The following is an 18286-nucleotide window of genomic DNA, read 5'->3' on the forward strand; positions in this document are numbered from 1 at the left end:
GATAGCATTTTTTAAAAATATGTCAATTTTATGGGGAAATTTGGAGGCAAGGAAACAGTGAGCAGTGCAGATATAATCATGGGTTTTGATTCACGTAAGGGAGAAGCAGAAGCAGAACCAAAATGGAAATTTTCAGGTCAAAACAGCAGGACGGAAAAATTGAAATCATCTCTAACTTGGCGAGCTTCCTTAAGTGCACAGAACCCTTCCTCCCCCCCCCCCAACCCCCAATTATCTATGCAATACTAACCTGTCTGGCTGCACCCATGCTGTCTTCGTATACAACAGCCGGAGAGAAAACTTTATTTCCCCTCTTTCTTTATTTCTCCCCTACCCTGCAAACAGTTAATTATAAAGCTGCACCTAAATTATAAATTACTAACTTTAGGGGACGAAATAAAAATAGATTTTTCTCAATCCTCCGAAAAGCAGGGATGTCAGGAACAGAGAGCAGCAGCTGTTTTGAAAATGTTGCCTTTTTCTTTTGTTCCGAATGCTATTTAAACATTGGCAGGGGGCCTCATTAAAGATGAATCGATGAATTAGTAAGTAGAGTTGTAGCCAGAAGAGATGTCGTGCGCTCCTGGGGTGAAAACAGATTTGCACAAACGGAAGGATAAGGGGGAGAAATATAATCCCAATCCCATGATGTAACAAAGTCAATACTCTATAATAACCTGCCAAAAAAAACCAAAAAAAAGAGAAGATACCAGTGTTACCGACCAGCAAGTTTGGCAAGGATTCAGCATAATTTCAAATAACTCCCCTCCTCCTACATTGGGGTAAGCACATAAAATTCGACATTTTGCTGTAGGCAAAATTGCAACTAACTTTTAAGGTTTACATTTGGACTTCGAAAGGCTAAGCATAAAGCAGTCATTATCATGATGGCATCTGAACAGCAGAGCCAAATACATCCGAAGGTATATTGCTAAGGTTGCAAGTTAGGCTTGAAATTTGCCTGCCTAGTTTAACACAAGGGAAATTGACCTCCATAGTGACACTCTAGGATTTTCTCCCTGCCTCTGTAATGTTTACCACAGAAAGTAGGGGGCTTCCTAGAGCATCATCCAGAAATGACATCACATCCTCCGCAAATCCACCATCTCCTGTGATTTGCTGAGGCAGTGATGGCCATCTGTCTTACTTTTAGAATTCCAGCGTAGTGTGGTGGTTAAGTGTGTTAGAATAGTATCGTGTAGGGGCAGCTGGAAGACTCAAGTTCAAATCCGCATTTATGCCATAAACTGCTTTGGGCCCCCATTGGGGAGAAAGGCAACATATAAAATAATTAATGAAATACATTTTAAATAGTATTAACAGAATACCTCATTCTGGTAGACAACTCAAACCCATTAAACTCCAGATTTGCAATTGAAATTTCACCTCAGTTTTCAATGGCTCCTGAAGAGGCTTATAATAAATAAAATAATGATTATTGAGAATAGGTTTCTTTATCTCCCTATGGCCTCGTTGGTGACTCCATTCTAGGCATGATAGGTAGGTGATTCTGGCAGCAGCCTTGTCTTTCTCCATTGGCGGCAGATGACAATTGGAGTCAGGCCTCCAAGAACCAGTCAGGCACTCCTCCAGCATGGCTGGACCCAGTTCCTTCCAATTTCCAATAGTTATCTATGAAACCACTAAATCATCCTCTGTCAACCTTTTGCCCATGGAGGATCCCTGTAGATATTTTTCAGACTTCAGGATACAAGGCCAGAAGAGATGTCTTCTGGCCACATCTCCCTTTCATGCCCAAGGACGACTGAGAGAGAGAAGATAAAGGAGGTGACTTGAGGCCAGAATAGGCATCTAGGCTCTGCCCCCTTTCCTGGGCACAGTAATGACACATAGACTCCACCCTCAGGTCAATGGAAATGGCCAGTTCTCTCCTTTCATAACAATGCCAGGAACACCTTGTGGCCAAGTCCATTAAGGCAGGATGTAGGGGAAAGGCTGGGGAGCCCTAGGTAGGAATCTCTGCACTGGAAGGTGAAGCCACAGCTGCCAGGCAGGTGCACCTCCACTGTTCAGCTGGGAATTCCCCTCCTTCCAGCTTTCAAGTGTCATTGATGGAACTATGAGAGGGCAGTAAGCAAATGCTGCTCCTGAGGGAAATAATAAGTTACCGCCTGTTCATATGACCTGCTTTGGGATACCATTTTGGGCTGACATCAGAATTTTTTAAAAAATGGAAATAAAATCAACTGGGAGTCTTTCCTGTTTCTAAGACCTTGGACATGCTCTGATAAAGTAGAGGGTTGGGGAGAAGGGTGTGTGCATATGAGAGGGACTTTCACACGAGGACTTTTCCTCAGCATTCATTGTGTCTGCCTCCCCATTTACTCCTCAGATGCCAAATGGTGTGTCTTTGAAAACATTCATGCTATCGTTTGAATTTTCATTAGAGGGTTAATAACTGTTGGGGGGGGGGTTTCAAATTGTGAAATTACAGGGGATTAAATCCTTTCACCTTCCTGCACAGCCCCAGTTGAAATTCGGTCCCTCCAGGACTTCATTGAGCATTTAAAAAACCCAGCCATGTATCTCCCACAAACTTGTCTCTTGTGACCCATGTTTAATTAACCTTCCTCCCATGTTCTTAATCCTTGTGCTTTTGGATCATCTCAGTTTTATTATCTTGGTTTTATCTCTCACTTCCTCTTGAGAGCTCAGAACAATTTATCCTCACAACAACCCTGTGAGGTCAAGGGGAGGAACCAACCTGAGAATTCTGATGTGTTGGGATTTGAAGCCAAGTCTCACCAAGATGGCGTTCTGGTTCCAGGTGAACTGAAAGTCATGTTGCAGTCCTTCTCTGCTTTGGAAGAACTCTTATTTTATTTTAGCTAATTTTGTTTTGAGCCAAGTCTCACCAGTCCTACCTCAACGCCATAAGCAGTATGCTACCCTGATCTTCATGCTTCACTTCCATCAATCTGACAATTCCTGGGGGTGAAACACCACTGAAACTGGAAAGAAGCAAAGGGAGACCTGGTTGGCCATGAGCGGGCCATTTGCAATACACAAGATAGGAGGAAATGGGAGTAGGAAGACCCCATTCAAATGGTGGCATTTGGATCAAGGAAGAAAAACAGCAGCAAAGTTGAGCAAGCATGACCTTGAACAGTGGGTTTCCAGCATTTGTGCATGAAAAGAGAAATAGGTTCTGCTCTCGACAAGTAATTGCTGAGATCAGGGTGTCATTATAAGAGGGATATCAGTGTGCATTAAAGAACAACCTATTTTTAATTAACTCTGTCTCCCTTGTTGCACTCCCCACTCAACCCCCATCTCCATAAGGTGCATTTGGCGGCTTCTGAAATATGCCGACAATCCAGTTATGAGCGCTGACATTCAAGCAGGTACCAAAGTGTTGTGGCAAGCAAGTTCTGCCTCTCTCCTTTCCCATCACCCAGCACTTTTGTCAAACACAGAAAACTGCCTCATACTGAGTCCAGCCAAAGGTCAGTCACAGTCATCTGACTGGTAGCAATTCTCCAGGGTCTCAGGTCTTTACCTGAGTTTTTTTTTGCATTGCCTATTACCTAATCCTTTTAACTGGAGATACCTTTTAGGATCTTAAAGGCACTTTGTATTAGGCTTGGAAGCACACTGGCAGACCATGCAGTTGACACAAGAGGAGGGCCATAATAAGAACATAAGAGAAGCCATGTTGGATCAGGCCAATGACTCATCCAGTCCAACTCTGTGTCACACAGTGGCCAAAACCCAGGTGCCATAAAGTGATCCAGAAGAAGAAGAAGAAGAAGAAGAAGAAGAAGAAGAAGAAGAAGAAGAAGAAGAAGAAGAAGAAGAAGAATTGGTTCTTGTATGCTACTTTTCTCTACCCGAAGGAGGCTCAAAGGGGCTTACAGTCGCCTTCCCATTCCTCTCCCTACAACAGACACCCTGTGAGGTGGGTGAGGCTGAGAGAGCCCTGATATCACTACTCGGTCAGAACAGCTTTATCAGTGCTGTGGCAAGCCCAAGGTCACCCAGCTGGCTGCATGTGGGGGAGCGCAGAATTGAACCCGGCTCACCAGATTAGAAGTCCACACTCCTAACCACCACACCAAACTGGCTCTCAACTGGGACCAGAACTCCAAAAGCCCTCCCACTGTTGCCCCCACCCAAGCACCAAGAATACAGAGCATCACTGCTCCAGACATAGTGTTCCATCTACATGTTGTAGCCAATAGCTACCCATGTACCTCTGCTCCATATATTTATCCAGTCTCCTAATAATATAATACAACCAGACCCTATGGGCCTCCAGTAGGGATGCCAGTTCCTGGGTGTGACCAGGGTAACTCCTGGAATCATAGCTTATCTCCAGTTTCAGAATGCAGTTCCTTTGGCAAACATGGCTGCTTTGGAGGGTGGATTCCAATGTATTAAATTCCACTGAGGTCCCTCTCACCCCAAATCCCATCCATTCCCAGCTCTGCCCCCAAAGCCTCCAGGTATTCCCAACCCAAAACTGGCAGCCCTAGCCTCCAGGGTCAACGAAGCAGCCAGGATCACACACAACCAGCTCCTTCAGGGAGAGGAAAACAGCATCCAGTGCCAAGTAGACCCTTATTCCCAGATCAGCTTCATCCACCACTGGAGTTGCCAACAGCCCTGAAGGAAAATTCCTCCTCCTTTAACAGAGGCTTAACGAGTGCAAATAGCTAGCTGATGCTTTTCATGGCATGGAGGTAAACATCCCCTGGTAATTATCATCCCATTGAACTTCTGCTTAAGGGGCAGACCATTTTTCTCCAGACCAATTGGTGACCCTACTATGCAGGAATTCCATTTTCATTGGATCTGATTTCACTTTCTTATCACCATGATATGCTTTATTTATGTTCATTGTGGAATGTAAGTTTCTATTGGGCTCAGAGGAACGATGGGCCGATAAAAAACCAGCCCTGACCCCTCCTCTTTCTTCTCCCCTCCCATCTTTCTCTCCATCTGAACGCCATAGCAATTTAGCTCCAAATAAACGCCCCAAATTGCCATATCCCCACGACGGTTCGCCCCTCTTTGCTGTCGAATGCCTCACTCACCACTGCTGGCTGTTCGGGTTGGAAGAAAAATCCTACATTTCAGAATGTTTCACATACCTCCGGCTGTGCTGTATGTTCTCTGGTTAGGGTCATAAAAAAATATTGTACCTTTAAAAAAATGTACTTGGAACTATTGATTTCTCCTGCACTAAAGCCCCTGACATTCTGGCGCAATGAAGTTATTGCTCTGGACCCTGTGTGTTTTCTCATACTTCTCCTCTGCTTACGAGGGTCTCTAAGGATGGTATTAAAGATATTGTAGCTCCCACTTCCTGACTCTGGGATATCAGAAGGATCCTCTTGTGTAAAGAATAATTATCAGTACTGCTGTTACCTCTAGTAAGTGTGTAATTACATGCTCTGTTTTTGTGGGCTGTAGGCTGTGCAATTTTAAATTATAACCATAATGTCAAATACCGTCCATTTCGAAACACCCCCCTCTGCACACACACCCTTGTTGCCTCCTCCCTTTTCAAAAAAAAAGAGAAAAGAATAATGGATGATACCCTTTTGCTCTTGCAAAGATTTAAAACCTACGTTTGTAGGTTTGCTATTGTTTTCGAAAGATCAGATTAAAAGCTACCCTTAAAGATTTCAGTTGCTGGGGCAGCAAATACACGTATGCAAAAGAATAAAAATGGAACAAGATTGAAATGATGAAAGGGGGAGAAGAAAGCGTGTTCAAAGGAGAGGGGGGAGAGATGTTGCGAAAGGGGAACAGGCTAAGAATGAAGCCCCCATTCATAAATGTAATGCCATTTTTTCCTCTAATAAGAAGCAAAGCAGAGATGTGATGGAAGAGGTGGGGCTAGAGCCCCCTGAAAGCTACACTTTCTGGTATGGAAATCCTGATATGTAATTCCAGAGTTGTTTATTATTATTATTATTGTTGTTATTATTATTATTATTACATATTAAAACCCACAATTTCAGTAAAACAAGTTATGTTCAGAAGTGTCTTAGAATGTCCAAATATGCTTTTTTTTTCCCCCACATCATTTTTGTGCAAGATTACAACAACAAGGAAGATGATTTTTCTGCCACTAATTTCACTTGGCAAATTCCCCCAATTTGTTTGTTTGACAGCATTCAGATGATGGAGTATCCATTATTAACAGCTTATGGCTCCATTTATAAACAACTGGCACAAAAACAAGTGTCATTTTGAAGTAGGCCTGCGAAGAACTTGATGGCAAATGCCATCTCCTGGCGAACGTGCTCTACCTGAACTCTCTCACTTACACATCAGGCAGACTCCTGATTGGATTCCCTTAATGTTCCCCAGCAAAGCTGTTGTTGCCAGCAGTATCCCATGATCCCATGCCGACACGCTGAAGTCTGAAACTACGCATGCCCAGTTGAAGGACTTACTGCGCCATTCTAAGCACAGTTCCATCCTTCCATTGGAGAAGAGACATCCTCCGTGGTCATCATGGTCATTTGGGTAATTGAATTAAGTCATTTGTACAAAGTGTGGAATCATTTGCCATTCCTTCAGTCTTTGTGCCTGAGCAATCCAATGTATCCTTTCGATGAAGAAGATGAGTTGGTTTTTATACCCCATTTTTCACTGCCCGAAGGAGTCTCAAGGCAGCTTACAATCGCCTTCCCTTCCTCTCCCCTGTGAGGTAGGTGGGCCCGAAAGACCTCTGACAGGACTGCCCTGTGAGAACAGCATCTAAGAAGACTGTGACTTGCCCAAGGTCACCCATATGGAGGGGCTGGAATATAACGACTACATAAGGTAAGCATTTCAGTACATTTAAAGACTGTGGATATGCCCTAGAATTTCTTTCCTAGTCCAATTCATTCAGTGCTGAATTTGTTAAACTTCAAGAACGAGGTGAAATCTCTTTTGACGCTCCTGGGCTTTTAGTTGATTTTTGCTTCCTGATCTGAGATGCAGTTATTCATCTGTTACTATTTATCTAGCTGGTACTGAGAGGCTACTTTTTACCTGTTGTTGTTATAACCGATCCTTTCGTGCCTGACTTGATGTGACGGCACCCACAAGTCTGCGCCATGGACTCTGCCGCCATTTTAGAGCAATTAAGAAATGCCATGAGAGAGTGCAGCAGGCACTTGTCCCACCTTCCTATGTGCCTTTTCCAGTGCTCCATGGGGAGGAAAGAAGTCCATTTCGGCACTAGAAAAGTAAGCAGGGGAGGACAAGAGCACCTCAGCCCAATACGCTATGGGCCTGATCAGAATTGTGCCCACACTACACTTTTACATGGCTTTAAAATGGCAGTGGCATCTACAGGTCAGACCCTTGAACAGTGTTACACCTGGATTGTCCCCCATTTCTCTTGGGCTGCTAGCATGTTTAAAATGAAGTTGCCTGAAAAGCTGCAGGCTCTCGTTACCAAATCGTCCTTAGACCGTTTATGCACTAGGAACTTCACTGCCCCAGCTCTCATGCAGGAGCAAAAATCGGGGGCAGATGAGGTGCACCAGGCCAAATGCTCCCCCGTGTGGGTACAGGAAGAGGTGGGGGCAACCTGCCACGACTAAAACTCCAGCCTGCAGTCCAGCATGAAACCTCCAGTGCATAAACGGTCTTAGTGAAGCACAATTAAAGAGGGATAAAATGTGTGCAGTGTGAAATTCCAGAAAAGGGAAGTGAAGCTATGGCTCAGTTATAGAGCTCTGCATAGAGAAGGTCCTGTGCTCAATCCTTGACAGCTCCATCTAAAAGGATCAGGGTGATCCTAAAAGGATCAGAAGTGATGTGAATGACCCCAACCTAGGACCCTGGAGAACGTCTGCCAGTGAGATGCTGCCCCTGATGGACCAATGGCGTGACTCCATATATGGACGCTTCATGTGCCCTCTTGATTATGGGAGGTCACCCATTTTATAGTACCTGGTGGAGACTGGACAACTTCATGGCCAGGCTGGCAATATGTGCGGGGATGCATGTGTCCCCTTCTCCCCCATACTGAGAGAACCTTACATGCACAACCAAGATGGCATCTTTGAATCCCAGCCTTGTATTCTTGCTGACCTTTGAATGCATGTTCCTTTGTTCTCCATTTACATTTGCTGATGCTCATAAGGGGAATGTATGACTTTTAAAACAAATTTCAAGAGATTATAGCATCAGGGGTTTTTGTTTGTTTGTTTGTTTGCACACCCATTATCTGCTATTTTTATTTTATCCATTTTAATGGTAGTAAATAAAAGGAGTGCCTGGGGGGGGTGGGCTGGTAGAAGCCTAGTACCATTCCACCCCGCCACCCCCCACCATCCACCACACACACACACACATATATATTTCTGTTTTCCACCAGCTGAAGGGGTTTGGTCCCAAGATAATGAACACACTGAAATGTAATACCTGAACACATGTGATCCTACACTGCGTTCTCTTGCAGCTATAAAAATTAAAGGTGTTTGCAAAGCCCTCTGAGATTGTGCTAAGGAATTTTAAGAGGGATAAAACCAGTGGGGATCTATACAAGTTATTGTGTATGCCTAACACATTTAATATGGCATAAAAATCCTTTTTGTGTGTGTGCTTTAAAAAAAAATCCATCCAAAAAGTCATGTTGACGTTAACTAGTCTCAATGCTGATCAAATAAAGGATTTCCCTACATGTTAAGTTGGATTCATATGTTGCCCATAAAAAGCCAGATTTTTCCACTATCCCATGAGTATCTAGGGTCAGTTAGTCTACAAAGCTAAGAACATTACCATGACATCCTGTCCTCTGGCTGGGGAACCTAAAAGGTCCTCTTCTTCTGTATGAACCTGTCCATCAGCTGAGATCTTCATTAGAGTGTCCCTACCACCTTCAGAAGTTCTGTTCATCTTTAATTGGTGCTGTTGGGATTCTCTTTCAAATGCCAGGGCTAGTCTCTCCTCTATGCCCAAAGCTGGAAATGCGGCTACAGGATGTCTCTTGCAGCCTCCTTGTTAAAGCCAGGCTAGGTCTGGTAATTGCCTGATTGGGGGACCTCCTAGGTATCCTTCCCAGGTAAGCCACATTTGGTTCCATGGAGGAAGAAAGGTGAGATGTAAATGCAAGAAATAAATTCATATTGATCAGTCCTTTTTTGTTATTCTTAACATCTAACTATTTATTTATTGGGTTTTACGGCAGTACTTCATTGATTGAGGTAGTTTATTTAATTTGTGTTATTGTTCTTTGCTTCTAATTGCATTTGTCAACTACCTCGAAGACTCAAATGAAGGCACAATGGGAAATGAATCTTTTTAGATCAGTCAAAACTAGATCATTGTGAACCTAGATGCCATGAAGTACACAAATGGGGTGCAGCTCAGGAAGAGTTTGAACTAAACTATGCCCAGTTGCCTTCCCTAATCAGCTGCTTTCCCATATATACCTATATTAATTTATTGTCAGATTTATATCTCATCCTTCATCTTTTCCCATCTGCTTCATGATGTTCCTGGCAATGTGGCAGTATAACCATGCCATGATTGCTTAGGCCTTAATTAAGCATAGGAGGAATTACGTAGGTCACTAAAAATGCAGCTTGGGCTCATTGGCGACCACCATGAAGCATCAAAGGATGAATGGCCATTCTTAAAACAGTTTCATGAGCTTGAACCTCAGAGTGATTTGGGGAGGGGGAAATCTGATTGCCCAACCATCAAGCCCCTAAATTGCTTCTGCACCATTTAAGGAGGATATGAGGCTTGTTGGCATCTCTTGGCACTTCAGATGCCCAACTACAGTAAAGAAAGCCACAGGTAACATGAGTCCCGATTGGAGCCAGCTTGCTCACATGTTGATAGCTGACATGTTGCCTTAGTTGTAAACCCACCCTGAAAAGCTGAATGAATCAAATTAACTATATCTGTTGATTGTTGTCTTCGTTTAGGGGGTGCTGTTGACACAAGGGATGAGACCAAATTTCAAAAGATGTCTAGTTTGACTTCAGCGTTCCCTTTTCAGCGCGGTCTCTCCCTTGGGTGAAGTGAACCCTAGAAGGAACCCTCTCAATCAATTTTCTTTCTTGGTGCCAAGTTCATTTCTCACCTGTAGTTTTGCCTCTGCAATGTATCAATGTCACATGACATATACGGGCCATAAAAAAAACATCGACCACACTGAAGGAAGAAGAAGAAGAAGAAGAAGAAGAAGAAGAAGAAGAAGAAGAAGAAGAAGAAGAAGAAGAAGAAGAAGAAGAAGAAGAAGAAGAAGAGAAGAGTTGGTTCTTATATGCCGCTTTTCCCTACCCGAAGGAGGCTCAAAGCAGCTTACAGTCACCTTCCCATTCCTCTCCCCAGAGGAGAGGCGAGTCCAAAAATGCTAATAATGAGAGCATAACAATGTAGAAAAAGAAACTGTTTCAGCTCACCCATACGGCAGAAGGGTCAAAACCTTGCAAGGGGATATCTCTGAAATCAAACTGGACGGAGGGGGGAATTACACTGGGGGAGAGGATACTTTGGCTGCAGTTACTGTGCTATACCTCGCAATTAGGATCAGAGATGTCTCCTGAGGATGAATCACATGTATTTCAGAGAGCAATTTTTGTTTGTTTCCCATTGAAATCAAGTGGGGGCAAGAGGAGTAGGGTGCTAAGGTGCTAATCACTTTTGGAGGAGCGTAGTAACACACACGCACACCAAGCAAGGGGTATCGTGGGCTGCTCCGGAGGCCCCTCTTCACCACAGCTTGCTTTTCTTCGGAGTGATATTCACATAGAACAAAACATATTTGCAGAGTGAATATGTTTACACTTGCACGAAAGTCACCCACATAAAAAAATGTGATAATGTTATCACTTTGGGTGCGGAATTATAATGAGTATATATTTTTTAAAAAAACACCATTGAGGCTTCCACATGCATTAGCAAAAGAAGCAGATTCCAGCCTCCTCTCCCTCCCCCATTCCCATCCTCTTGCCAGATGGGAAAGAAGAGGAAAAAATAGACATAGGAGTTTAATAACTGTATTTGTCTTCAACGCAAAGAATTTTAAAAGAATCGAGTGGAACTATTTTTTCCTCTTGTTTCTGCAATTTTCTTTTTTCCTTCAACAAGAACTGTCAAAAGCCTGTGTGGTCTCCTTGGGAAAGTGTCCAGAGAAAGTTACAGTGCAATCCAAAACAGAGCTCAGTCTTTCTAAGCCTGTTGAAATCAATGGGTCTTGAAAGGTGTAGCTCTGTTTAGCACTGTACTGTTAGATTCAGCTATGAATCTCTCAAGATGACACCTGGCCAATCATTCACTCCCAACTTCACTACCTCCCAGGGTTGCTGTGAAAATTAAATGGGGGTGGGAGGCCCCCATTTTGAAAAACGTGAGTTGAAAGGTCAGGATGCAGATACTCCCAACTTCCCAGGCTTCTAGTTGTTTAGCTAGCCACAATTTGTTCTAATTCGGGTTTGCTGTGAAGCTATCTGAAGCTAGTTGTAGAACTGTCAAGAGGAGGGCAACCCGGGATTTATACACAAACCTGGGCCTAGTCTGCACACATAGGATAATGCACTTTCAATGTGCTTTGGCAGCTGGATGTTCCTGTGCAGAACAGGAAAGTCTACTTCTAAAGTGCATTGAAAGTGCATTATCTATCGTGTGCAGACTAGGCCTTGGATTTACTGTTGACTGAAGAGGATTTATTGTAGCTAGCGTGCTTTAAGTAAACCTTGATGTCCCATGATGTCTGAATGCAGCTTTCCATTCAGGCCAAAGGCCTAGCTCCGTGATGCACTTTTCCTGCTTCTGTTTGCTGATCAGATCAATCAGGCCTGGGAGATCCTTCATTGTCAGATGAACATGAATGCAATTCAGATGCCAACCATGGCAGGCAATGAGAGGACAGGGGCTTTGGCCTTCCAGCCACACTATTTTCCTGACCTGAAATGGCCCTGGAGACCTGCTGTTCCTCCCCTTAAGGGAGCACAATTGCAGCCCCTCTGAACACGTTAGCTTTCCCAGTGGGGCAAACAAAACCTCCCGGAAGCTTTTTCAAGGCGGAGAAATGGCATGGGCTGGAAGGCTGAAGTCCCCTCTCCTCCCGTGCTGAGGTCCCAATTTGAACCCAATCCCTGCATGCCTGAGTAGTAAGGAACTCCAGAACACATCTCACCTGCAGACAGAGCCATGAATGCCACATCATTAGACCTAAGACTGCTACCATGACCAGAAATAGAAGGTGTGGACGCCAATAGGGGAGGGTCTTCAAAACAGACGACAATAAGGATTCAGTGGCGAAGGACCAAGCCCTGCTCTGCTTTCCAATGGTGAATGCCTTGCTCTCATAATGAGCCATGCAGATACTGACAGGTTGTGCTTTGCAATGAATATCCAGCTATGGAGAGCCTTCGCTACATACTATGAAGATGGCTGTGTGCCACTCAAATGGAGAGAGCTATTAGGATATGAAGCAGCCTCCCCTGGGAATTAGCCGAAAACCTCTGCTTTTTTTTTTTTTAAAGGCTGGACAGAAGCAATGGAGAACTATCTCCTGGGAATAATCCCACATTGGCAGGGGGGATGATTTGGCTGACTTAATCAGTATTTTCCACCCCTAGTTCCAGTATCTGCTGTGGTAAACAAAAGAAGGGGGAAAACATCGTTTAAAAATTATTCATTAAGGCACCATTTTGAGAGAGGAAGCAGAGAGATTTTGGGGAGGGCAGTAAAATCCTCAGTAAGGGTTACAAATTTATATTTGAGATTTAATGGGGGGAAGATGCATTTAAGATTTAAGAGCATGCTTCAGTAGTGGGGGAAATATTTAATGATTCACATTAATTGCAGTGCTGTTAGTAACACAAGGCAAAGAGGATTAATTTTTTAAAAAATGGGATTTATGCTTTTGGTGTGCAAATGTCCAACATTTCACATGTGAAAACTGAGATCTGCCTGCATCACCCCTATTTTGATAACCTGAGCCTGTTTGTTATCATTCGTTGATGATACAGCGTAGTACCTAAGCACCCATGCTCTGAAACTGGAAGTCCCCAATAGCTTGAGAGGGGTGGGGTTTTCCAGGTATTCCCCAAGGTTCAGCTGGCAGCCCTACCTCCCCAAGCTCTAACCCCCATCTCCAAACATTTCTCAATGCAGAGCTAGCAACCTTATGAACTAAAACAGTCATTCAGGGACTGCAGTTTGTGAGACCAAGCTGGCCACACAATGCTCGGGAACATTAATCCCACGATATTGTGTGTGACACAAGTCCGCCCCTCATTACTGACTTGACCAAAGTCACCCAGATTGTCTAGTTGAGCCCCTGGATAGTAGTGTGTGCCATTCATTCAAACTTTATCCCTAGTACCTGTCTCTTTAGCAATACCTTTTGAAGCTAGCCTCTTGTGGCGCAGAGTGGTAAGCAGGCAGAAATGCTGTCTCAAGCTGTTTGTCCATGAGGTTGGGAGTTCGATCCCAGCAGCCGGCTCAAGGTTGACTCAGCCTTCCATCCTTCCGAGGTCGGTAAAATGAGTACCCAGCTTGCTGCTGGGGGGTAAACGGTCATGACTGGGGAAGGCACTGGCAAACCACCCCGTATTGAGTCTGCCATGAAAACGCTGGAGGGCGTCACCCCAAGGGTCAGACATGACTCGGTGCTTGCACAGGGGATACCTTTCCCTTTCCCTTTGAAGCTAGCATTAAATTCTGAAACTCCCTCCCCAGTGAGACGCATCTGCCTCCACCGATCATTGTCTCTCGCCAGCCAAGCAAGTCAAGCGTGGTGGGCTGGCATCTCTGTTTTGCCTGATTCTCTGGTGTTCCCTCACAGAGTCTGCCTCCATTCACGTGTTTACTTGTTTACACATTCTCATTCTTTCCTTCCTTTGTTTTTATATCCGGTTTTAATCTCGTCTTACCGGTTTTATTGCCCATCACTTTGAGGACCCTGAACGGGGTGGCAAGGCAGCTTGGAAATGTTTTAAACAGAGTTAGTCAAACTGCGGCCCTCCAGATGTCCATGGACTGCAATTCCCATGAGCCCCTGCCAGCGAATGCTGGCAGGGGCTCATGGGAATTGTAGTCCATGGACATCTGGAGGGCCGCAGTTTGACTACCCCTTGTTTTAAATGAGCAAAGAAAGCACGAATGAGGGCCCTCCCCACAGGAACGAGGCCCAGCTCTGAGACGGTAGGCCGCCCCTGTCTTTAAGAGCACCCTTTGGCAGGAACAGGAAATAAACAGGCATCCACAACAGAGGTGGCAGAGGCTGCTTAATTGCTCTTTAGCTATGTTAATTAATGAAGATAATACTAATGACTATACAATCTAGCACTTATAAAAGTGTTTCACAACATGTAGATCTCACAGTGGCTGTACTAATTGATATTAAGGGAGGGGGCTGTTCTAGGCCGGCTGTGGGGATTTGGGGGATTTGTATGTGCACACTGCCCTCTTTGGGCATGTTTACACAAAGCCGTTTCTGGGGTTTTGTTTCAAGAATGGTGATCCAGGATTCAGTCTCCTTGATTTTCTCCCCACTCTCCCTCCAAGGAATTTAGAATGGTTCTGTCCCTCCTCTGTTTGGCCGTAAGACAGCCTGAGAGACCTGTGTAGTACATCAGTGAGAGGGCTGCACTGTGTGGAACCCACTTCAGTTCACCTTTCAATGTTAACCTTGGGTCACTCACTCTCTCAGCACCCAACCTATCTCACAGGGATGCCAGGACAAACCCTGTGGGCCTCCTGGAGATCCTTGGAGCCTGTAGAAATGGAACACTTGAGAAATTCTGAGGAAACCAGCAGACACTCTCTGCTGTAGTTGGAGGATGGGAGGGGTGTAGGGCTGATAGATCCTAATTGGGAAACTCCTGGAGAATGGGATGGAGGACAGGGTCCTCACTGTGGGAAGGAGGAGGAGTTGGCACTTATATGCCACTTTTCTCTACCAGGAGGAATCTCAAAGCTGCTTACATTTGCCTTCCCTTTCCTCTTCCCACAAAAGATACGCAGTGAGGCAGCTGAGGCTGAGAGAGCCCTGCTATTACTTGGTCAGAACCGCTTTTATCAGTGCTGTGGCGAGCTCAAAGTTAAGGTTCTGGAGAGACCTGACACCTGGAAGTGATGTCGCTGTGCAGACAATACTGATTTTTTTCCACCCAGAGGATTGCAATCCAGGATGCTAAGAGGAGGCCTCTTACAATAGCAGGAGGGCTGGCAGTTCCATACCAGCCCCAAATCTCCAGGAATTCCCCAAGCCAGAGTTGGCAGCCCTAGAGTGGCAATGTACCCATCCAGAACACACTCTTACCCACTGTTAGCCAAACTGTGCTGAAGCCATCAGGTGGATGACCAGGCAGCTCATATAGATGAAGACGAAATGAATGAATGAATGAATGAATGAATGAATGAATGAATGAATGAATGAATGAATGAATATCCATACGAAATTGCAGCAGCTCTCTAAGGGTTTTTATGGGTATCATATTGTAATTTTATTGGTTTTATGTTCCGTAAACCGCCACGTGATGGCTATTGTCAAGAGTGGGCGGTCTAGAAACTGGAAAATAAATAAATAAAATAAAGAGTTGGGACCTAAGCGTGAGAAAAATGTCTCCTTATTCATTTCCACCCTTTTCATTATTACGTGGGACCAAGGTCTTTCCTTTAACCCCACCACTGTTTACATCCGCTTCCTTTTTCTCCCCTCCAAAGCGATCCCACAAAACTGTAGGCAATGGAATTTCTCCTTTTCCAAGAGACACAACGCCATTTAAAATCAATACGTGCAAAGAAATTATAGGAGGCCCTTTGCAAAAAAAAAATAAACACCACTTCCTTATCTCCCCCCCCTCCCCAAACTTCTAATATCCATTTGACGTTGGCCGCACAGTTCAGGTTTTCCCTCGACTTTAATTGACAGCAAGAGCCCGATTGCTGAAGCCAAGGTAAGGGGCTGAAGGTAGAGTGATCCGACCGCCATCCCGGTAATAAATCACCACAGCCCAGGTCATGGTTTGGAGTGCAAACGCAGTGTTCAATAAAGCAACACACTCCACCTTTCAGCTTCCAGCCGACCCCAGCTAATTGACCTCATTGCAGTCCCCCCATTAATCATTTTGGCACAAAGGGGCAAGAGGCGGCTGCACGGCACAGACCGAGGCAGGAGGCAGGGAAGGCAGGCAAGGCAAAAGGAAATCATAGACAATTTGCCCTTAATTAACTCATTGGGTTTTCGCCTTTGTCGGATGTAGCTGCTCTGCCGAAGCACTCGAAGGAACAATAGACGCCATGTGGCCGGTGCACGTTGGGTGAGCACTCAAGTGTCCGCGACAGCATACAAGGAACGCAAATGGAAACAATGGAACTGAGATGATCAGTTTGAGGGATGGGGGGCCACAAGGAAGCCACCGGAGGTCATTGATCTGACCAGGGGGGCCATCTATGCAAAGCACACAACACTTGATAGGAGCAGCCCCACTCCTGTTGTCTAATGGCTTGGCTGGGGCAGGCCATGTTATGAGAGATGGTTCAAATAAGATTGGGAGCGTTTTGCAGAACTGTAATAAAATCAAGGATACTTGATCATCTCATATTCCAATGGAAAACCGGTTAACAAGTAACCAGCAGGCCTCTCTGGCATTCACATGCGCAACAGAAGTGCTCATTTGCACTTCAGATGCTTGAAATGGGATCACCTTTTGGGGAGGGACCAGTCAAACCCACAGCAATTTGACAGATTGAAACAGCACCATAAAATGTGTCGTATAATCCCATCACAGCATGCCAAACGTAGCTTTCTTCATGTAAAAGTTAAACAGTCAACAAAACATCCCCAAGAGATGGAAGTCCAGCAAAAAGAACTTCCACGTTGATATCATTTGTGGGAAACACGGAGTGAGGGTGCTCCAAGCACCTCCGTCAGGAACCTGTTCCACAATTCCAGATCCACTACGGTGTATGAGAGAGACAAGGGTTGGTGAGGAGGAGTCAAGCTGTGACCATATGCGTGGAGGCATGGGTAGAAAGTGCTGTCAAGTTGCAGCTGACTGATCATAATCATAGTAGCAATATTAATCATCTTTATTCTTATTTCCCACCCTTCCTGGTAGCTCAAGGCGGGTTTCAATACATTTAAACAATCCATTCTAAAAACCAATGTAAATATTATTAAATATTAAGACATTCTACAGTTACATGCAGCCTCATTGTGATAAAACTTGGGGGATTCCAGCTCTTTCTTTGGGGGGGGTGTCAGTCTTCCTATTTTTGTAGTGACCCCCCCATAGGGATTTCAAGGCAAGAGACATTCAGAAGTGGTTTACCATTGCCTGCCTCTGCATGGGAACCTTGGACTTCCTTGGTGGTCCCCCATCCCAATTCTAACTGGGGCTTTTGCCCAATACCAACTGCTTTGCTTCCAAGATCTGATGAGATCAGTCTAGCATGGGCAATCCAGGTTTAGGGCAACTGTATTTGATGCACAGGCTCATATAAAAGGCAGTTTCCAGGATATCTTGAAAAGTGGCTTTAAGGACACATTCCTGACCCCATCATCTTGCTCTCACTCTCTCTCTCTCTCTGTGCTTGTCTCTGTTCTAGCTGACTCAGTATTTTTTGCTCAGTAACTGTTGGGCTATTTTGGAAGGTATGTTGATTTTGTTAAGTACCTACTTTTAGAATCATAGAGTTGGAAGGCACCTCCAGGGTCATCTAGTCCAACTCCCTGCACTATGCAGGAATTCACAACTACCTGCCCACCCATGGTGACCCCAATTTCATGCCCAAGTGTTCCCTCCACCAAAAAATCTCCAGAATCCATCCTGGCCTGGAGGAATATCACCTACCCACAGGGGCAATTAGCAATTCCCTGGGTATGCAAGGAAGGGCCACAAGAGACAAACACTGACACATCCCGTCCTGCCTACCCACTCGCCATCTGCCTATGTTCACAGAATCAGCATTTTTGTGAGATGACTATCTAGCCTCTGCTTAAAAACTTCCAAAGGAGAACTCACCACCTCCCAAGGAAGCCTGTTCCACTGAGGAACTGCTCTAAATGTCAGGAACTTCTGCCGGATGTTTAGCCAAAAATGATTTTTAATTAATTCAAATTCTTTGCATGTGCCGCCTGCCAAAATATCTGCTTCATGTGTGGGGTGAGCCCATTACACTGTCCCACTGATATACACAGACCCAAAATTACAGTTACAATAATGAGGATTGCATTGTTGACGAGGACCATGAAATACAGCCATTGATGGCCCAGCAGGCCTGGCCCAACCTGGCTAAAGGGAGCCACACGTACAGTAGCCGTTCCCACCATCATCAGTGTAGG

At 44.8% G+C, this 18286-nt stretch overlaps 1 long non-coding RNA gene across 2 annotated transcripts in view; it reads right to left on the bottom strand.

The window, feature by feature from the left end:
* The window catches only part of LOC143822123 (uncharacterized), a 73108-nt gene that overhangs the window by 42194 nt on the left and 12628 nt on the right, over nucleotides 1-18286 (bottom strand). The window contains exon 3 of one of the 2 annotated variants that reach the window (XR_013226054.1): nucleotides 2886-2972. The exons of the other annotated variant lie outside the window; for it this stretch is intronic. This is a non-coding gene — a long non-coding RNA (uncharacterized LOC143822123). Of the gene's footprint in view, nucleotides 1-2885; nucleotides 2973-18286 lie in introns of those variants that run through there. 2 annotated transcript variants of the gene reach the window in all.

The sequence above is a fragment of the Paroedura picta genome, chromosome 12, assembly GCF_049243985.1.
Source record: "Paroedura picta isolate Pp20150507F chromosome 12, Ppicta_v3.0, whole genome shotgun sequence".
Classification (NCBI taxonomy): Eukaryota; Metazoa; Chordata; class Lepidosauria; order Squamata; family Gekkonidae; genus Paroedura; species Paroedura picta.